This window comes from Urocitellus parryii, chromosome 1, assembly GCF_045843805.1.
Source record: "Urocitellus parryii isolate mUroPar1 chromosome 1, mUroPar1.hap1, whole genome shotgun sequence".
NCBI classification, from domain to species: domain Eukaryota; kingdom Metazoa; phylum Chordata; class Mammalia; order Rodentia; family Sciuridae; genus Urocitellus; species Urocitellus parryii.
In genome coordinates, this window is record NC_135531.1 from 168,261,668 (window position 1) to 168,268,882 (window position 7,215).

The 7,215-nt window shown below is 51.1% G+C and overlaps 1 pseudogene; it reads right to left on the minus strand.

The window, feature by feature from the left end:
• Window positions 1-399: 399 nt before the first annotated feature.
• On the minus strand, window positions 400-1,318 carry LOC144249068 (olfactory receptor 13G1-like; annotated as a pseudogene).
• Window positions 1,319-7,215: the final 5,897 nt, after the last annotated feature.

Below are 7,215 nucleotides of genomic sequence, written 5' to 3' on the forward strand. Positions count from 1 at the left end.
TCCTGTGACAAATATTTTCCACAGTGACAAAATATATTTCTCTGCTGTGTAAATTGGGGTTGACTCATAGACTAGTGCATTCTTTCACATCAGCGGTGACATTCATCATGTATGCACGTGGGACACGCAGGCTGCTGTAAGTCACTGTGTCCATGCACACAGGAGAATCGTAGGTGTGCATTTTACACACACTGGGAGAGTGCAGTGAGGTGTGTTTGTGAGTGTGCTGTGCGTGTGGCATCATAAACATGTTCACAAGAGGAGAACGGAGTTGTGGAGAAGACCAGGGACAGGAAGAAGCATCAGGAAGGGAAACTGGGGACTGAGCTATGAAAGCCCCTCAAGCCTGAGACGTGTGACACTGACTCTGGAGGACAGAGGTGATGCCCCCTGAATATGCTAACGCTTCAGAAGCACCTTCCTGACCCCTGCCTGCATCTCCTTGTTGCGGAAGCTGTACACAATGGGGTTCAGCATGGGTGTCACCAGGTTGTAGAGTGCGGCCACCACCTTGTCCTTCTCGAAGGTGTAGCTGGAGGCGGGGCGGATGTAGGTGTAGATCATGGGGCAGTAGTAGAGGGACACCACAATGAGGTGGGACGAGCAGGTGGAGAAGGCCTTCTTTTTGCCCTCCGCGGAGCGGATGCGCAGGATGGCCCTGATGATGAAGCCGTAGGAGATGCAGGTCAGCGTGAAGTCCCCCATGGCCAGGGTGATGTCAGCTATGTACACCATCACCTCGTTGATCCTCACAGGGCTGCAGGACAGGGCCAGCAGTGGGGGTATTTCACAGAAGAAGTGGTCAATGGTATTCGGCCCGCAGAAGGTGAGCCTCAGGATGAGACCCGTGTGCACCCAGGAGTTGGTGACGGCGATGGCCATGACAAGGCTGAGCAAGGCCACGCACGTGCAGGGGTTCATGATGGTGCTGTAATGAAGGGGGGAGCAGATGGCCACGTAGCGGTCGTAGGCCATGGTGGTAAAGAGCACCATCTCGGCCCCCCAGGGACCAGGTGAAGAAGAAGAGCTGGGACATGCAGCCGCCGTAGGAGATGGTGCTCTCCGCGGACAGCATGGTCCACAGCACCTCGGGGATGATGCTGGTGGTGCAGACGATGTCCACAATGGCCAGCCCCAGCAGGAGTATGTACATGGGCGTGTGCAGCGCGGCATTGCAGATGATGGCGACCACAATGAGCATGTTGCCCAGGAATGCAACCATGTAGATGAGGAGGAGGACACAGAAGAGCACACCTTGCAGCTCAGGGTTCTGGGTGAGCCCCAGCATGATGAACTGAGTGACCACGGTGTGGTTCATCCTGCCTGGGACAGGTGCCAGGGGCTGCTTGGTGCACCACAGGGGTAAAGGACCCGGGGGTGTTGCCAGGGCACACTGGGGAGGGGGTTGTGCCTTGCGATATGACTATGGGTTGGTGAACGCCGCAGCCTGAATCCCTTAGGACGGAGCTCTGGTGTCCAGGCAGGGTCCTCTACTCTCCAGGCGGGTTCCACTCTCTGGTGCGTGGTCTTCCATGGAAGACTGGAATAAACTAATGACAGAGGTTGGGGAGAAAATACAAGAGAAATAAATGACTTAATATGCTCCAGTACTGTGGTTCTGTGGCCTCAGCCACGTGTCTGAGAATGATTTCCTCTTATGTCCTAATACACACATCCTGTGCAATGTAAGCCAAAAACATGCCCCTCGGTCATCCCGCTGACTGCACGCAATTCAGGTCTTACCTGAAACACACCTGAGTTGGAGTATCTGCAACAGTGGAAGCTGGCAGGCCAATCATACTGGCGGCCTTTTCAGGGAAAAATGCCCAGTATAATATTTTGAGTCTGTATATTCATGTAATCACGGGCAAATCTATTGTAATCCAAATGATAAGCAATTCAATCAAATGTCTGGGCTGGCATTTTTTCTCCAGTTTGATAAGTAAATTACTAACATTGAATGAACTGATTATGTGTTTTGCTGTCATATCATGTTAAAGGAATTATCCTTAAAAGTGTTAAGACCTAGATTTGTGTGTTTGTCATTACAGCTGTAAATTAGCCATTTCACCTCTGTAAGCTTCAGTTGCATCTTTCTAAAAACTGCCTAAATTTATATGATATTCCACATTACGTAGGTGATCTTCTGAAGGACACCTGAAGGATAGGGGCTGCAGACACTTCCTGAAACCAGTCATGAGGACTTCAGATGACCTGGTTCCGTGCTATCCAAACATCTCTAGCATTCTGTCTCCTGCCTGCCCTTAGCCTGTTGTATATGTTTCTTTTTATGCACTGACAGTCACTGACATGAGCTCCCACCTTTCAGCACTAGAGCAATCCAGGGAAACTGGGAAGAGTGTACAAGCAATTGTAGATTCATTATTTTCTTGTTTTACCAATGTCCTTGATCTTTTCAGAGATTGGGCTGTATCTCTGATATCTAAATTTAAAAAGGCTTAAATAAAATCATCCTTGCAAGGACCCCAACCTGTGTGGTTGCTGCCTCAAGCCCGCAGTCACCTGTGTTAAATAAACCCAGAGTGCCGAGGCTCCGTGTGTAGCTCCTCAGACTGAAATGCACAGGTAAAGCCCTGGGAACCTGTACCTCTGCCAATCACTAGTCATGGTGTGACGAGCTGTGGGGGCCACTCCAGACATGCTATCCTTTTGTTCTCACAACCTAAGGAGCCTTTAAATCTCCTGTCTCTGTATAGTGAACACAGAAACACTGCAAGAGAGAGACAGTAACTGTGACTGGGAGCACCAGTCTCCAGTGGAAGGGCCGAGATGGGCGCCTGGGTTGTTTGAATCCAAAGAAGTTGCTCTTGACCTCTGTTAGACGCTTTCAGGCAAAACCTCAAACAGGGTGACGAACGCATACAAAACCTAATTATGCAGAAGTCTGAAGGCAGAGGGGTGCTATGTTAAGCATGAGAGGGGATCCTGAGCAGGAAATTGCAGACAGGCAGTTTGTACTTGGCATTTAATTCAAATATTTGTATATTACAAGGATATGTAATGGAAATGATGACAATTAATACTTAAGATATCGAGAGCTGAATGCTTTCAAGTGATGTGAGGAGGTCTTGGCCTGCCTGTTTCACTTTAATAAAGAACAACACATCCACCAACAGCACAGGGCAGAAAGCCCAGCAATAAACGCAAGTACCAATAGTCAGCTCACTTCTCAGGGTGCCGAGGTATGCCCTGGGGAAGGCAGTCTGTGTGACCATGTGAAGGACGGAGCTGGACCCTACTGAAGCCCTACTCAGAAGTGGATGAGGTGGGACTTGGAATAGGGGAGCCTCTGGAACCCAGCCTCTGGGGTCTGGGCCACCAACTGGGTGTGTTTGGAGAGGATGCCAAAGCTCAGGCTCAGAGCCAGACAGAGGAGTGTGGATCCCTAAGAGCACAGAGCTCCACAGGGCAGAGGACACAGTGGGCAGTGTGGAGAGACAATCAGGCATTCCACAATCATGATTTCGTGGAATATTTTTCCAAATTTTTTTTTCCAGAATACCAAATAAATATGTTAATAAAATAATAAGCAGAGCAGGTTTGGCTGATAACATATGATTTAATTAACTCTAGTTATAAAGGTGTTTTCATTCAACAAGTATTCACAGGTCATATTTGTGCTTATTGCTGTGGGGTGGGGGTGGGGTCCAGGACTTCGTGACTCAGTGTGGTGTGCCAGCCTCCTGGGGCCTCCTGCTCTGCCAGCCTGAGTCCCTCAGTGCTCCTTGTCCCTGACTCCCCATTGTTTTCCCTCTCTCCTGCTCCTCAAGGTGGCACTGTGTGCACCTGAGCTTACCTGTGCTTACCTGCACTCACCTGTGCTTACCTGCACTCACCTGTGTGCACCTGTGCTCCCCTGTGCTCACCTGTGTGCAGCATTTGAGAAGAGTGTAGGGAGAGGGCAGAGAATGCAGGGACCACTCTGGGAACAGTGCTGACATATGAGAAGCCTGGAGTAGGACATGGCCCTCAGCTTCCTCAGAGGATGGGTCAGCTCCTGGGCTGGGGTGCCTGTGCAGTGTGACAGCAGAGGTGTGACAGCATAGGACTGGCCCAGACCATGACGAGCTGAGGCCTTGGCTGTGGACAGGCGGATGATGGAGAGAAGTACCAGTCTCTGAGGAGGAGGAGGCAGGCTGCGTGCCCAGTTTAGGAGGACAGCCCTGAGAGCAGCATAGCGGATGAGCTCAGGGGAGACAACGGGGTCCAGACAAGGCTGAGCCTTCAGTTTGTGGAACAATATCCATCCAATTAAATTTAATATTAAGATTTATTTATAATTACTACCTGCTGGAATAAAATAAGTATCTTATATCACATAAAACTACAGACAGGGAAATGTAAAGGCTGATCTGAATTCCTTGCCAGTAATCATTAGCCACTCTGCAGAGGAGGGGACCGAGGCCCAGCATGCACACCAATATAGAAGACACACACCAAGCAGCAGGGCCTCCCTGCACTGGCTGCCTCACTCAATCCTGAGGACAGGGCTGAACACCAAGATGGTTAACATTCATCCTCCACATGAGCTGAGGGCTGAGGTTTGACAGATGCACTCACTGTCACCCACACAGGCAAAAGGGAAACCTAAAGCCATGGAGGCTAAAGACAGAATTCCCTCATGCTGTGATCTTACAGCCACCACCAACTGCTAGAGCTCAGAACTAGCTCCATCTTTGTCATCATGAGGAGCAGCATCACCACCACCATTATCATCCTCATCACCACCATCACTATCATCACCACTAACATCACCATCATCATCCATCATGATCATCACCACCATCATGATCATCACCACCATCACTATCATCACCACCATCACTATCATCACCACATCACTATCATCACTACCATCACCACCATCACTATCAGCATCACCATGAGTACCATCACCATCAGCACCACCATCATCAACACCACCATCAGCAGCACCATCACTATCATCCCCACCATCACTATCAGCACCATCAATACCACCATCAGCACCATCAGCACCACCATTACCACCATCACTATCAGAACCACCATCACCAGCACTCACTACCATACCACCATCAGCACCATCTCTATCAGCACCACCGACATCAGCACCATCACTATTAGCACCACCATCATCCGCACCATCACCACCATCAGCACCATCACCACCATCACGATCATCATCAGCTACATCACCACCATCACTATCATCACCACCATTGTCAGCACCATCAGCACCATCACTACCAACACCATAAGCGGTAGCACATCTCCACCATCATCACCTTCAGCACCATCACCATTGTCATCGACTGCTATCAGATGTGTTTACCTGTGCCATCTCTGTGAACAATAGAGGGACTCTTGTGAAGGGCTGCATGGTGCAGGTACAGAGATAACAGCACACCACAGCAGCTACTGGGTTCCGGGGACAGGTGGGTGCCCACTAAGCTGTCCCCCAGGCTCCTGAATGACTCTGGACAGCCTGCCCCTGGGCAGCTCTCAGAGGTGATGTGAAGTCAGTTAGTTGAGGCTTGGTCTAACAAACGTGTTACCTTCTCTCCAGCTTGGCTTCCCTCGAAGCTCAAGTACTGTTTTATAAAGGTTCAAAGTGATCAAGGGGAGGAAGGCATTGGAGATCAGAGCACTCGGGAAGGCAAGGGAATTACAGAAAGAAGATGTGTGAGTGCCAAGGGAGGGTGCCAGCGCCTGCACACAGGCCCAGGCTCTACCCAAGCAACAGCCTAGGAACAGTCCAGATGCACCATCTGGACTACCGAGCAACCTACGTCCCAGGGAGCCCCTCAGTCCCTGAATTCCTGCCACACGTGAGCTCTATAGCACTCTGGTCTCCCAGGCTTGGCAGAGAAAATCATTCAACTGTGACTCCCCACTGGCTGTGCGGCAGAGCAAGCCACATACTCGGGTACACAGAGTGGAGTGCACCCAGGTCATGTGGAGCACCAGTACAGGCCATCCCTGGAGCGTGGAGGCCCACGTAGCCCACCCAGCCACAGGCGCTAACTGGTCTAAACAGGCGGCTCTCCCCCGTGGTTCCCCAGCTGCTCCTGCAGCAGTGTGTTCCCCTCACCTGGCTTCCTGCCAGGCCCAACCTGTGCTGGATGTGGGCATGGAGCGCACCCCCAGGCAGAGGGATAAATAGGCTTTGGGTTATATTACAACCTGTGGATGGATTTTATCTCATGCTGCAGGTGAAAAACTGAGTGAAGTGTTGCTAGTCCTTGCCATTCCCGCTCAGGCCATTTCATGTGACCATGACCGTCAGACAGCACATCCACACACACTCACCGTGGCTCTGTGCAGTGCACCGCCATGGCAGCAGGATTCAGACGGAGACTCTACATGCTCTGGGACACTAGCGTGAAGACAGCGGGGCTAAGTACCTGCTGCAGGGGTGGTTCCGGCTCCCTCATGCCCACGGCCCTGATCCAGCACTGGGGCCCCAGGGAAGGGCACCTTGGACCGGCTGCCAACATGGCAGCCCCAGGACTCTCTGAGGAGCAATCAGCCGCCTGTACTGATCACCAATTACTTGGCCTCGGTGTCATCACCTGCCATGAAGACTAGAAGCCTCCCAGGGATATATCCTCATGGAGTGGGAGCCTGAATAATGAGAGACCCTGGGAATGCTGGCAGGGGACTCAAGGAATGAGTAGGTGGACATCGTTAGGAAAGCAATTACTTCTGTGGGGTCTCCTCCCTGTCCCAGTAGAAATTAGAGAGGAGCTCAGTTGCAGAGCATTTTCCTAGCAAGTGCAGGGCCCTGGGTTCAATCCCCAGCCCCGGGGTGGGGGTAGGGGCAAAGAATGAAAAATTAGGAGGTAAAGGGTGGCAGGAAATGAATTCTGAGATGGAGGTTGCAGTCACATTTGTAGAAGTTCATTCTGTACTGTGAGGGGGGCGGGCGCCTGCATATGAACCGGGTTACAACCTGGCTTTCACTTGGTGAAGGCAACAAACAACCTTCAGCTAAATTTCTTTCTAAAATGAACTATTTGGAAGCCTGTTCTGCTTGTCCTTTTGGTGTAGTTTATGTTTGCCACATACAAGTCCACCAAGCTGTGTGACACACTCATGATGAAGGGACGTTCATACTGTCCCCGGGGCTGGATGGACTCAGGTGTGCAGGTCCACAGGGCACACAAGGTACATCTCCATGTTCTCCACACAGGCTTCCTTGCCCTGCTTGTT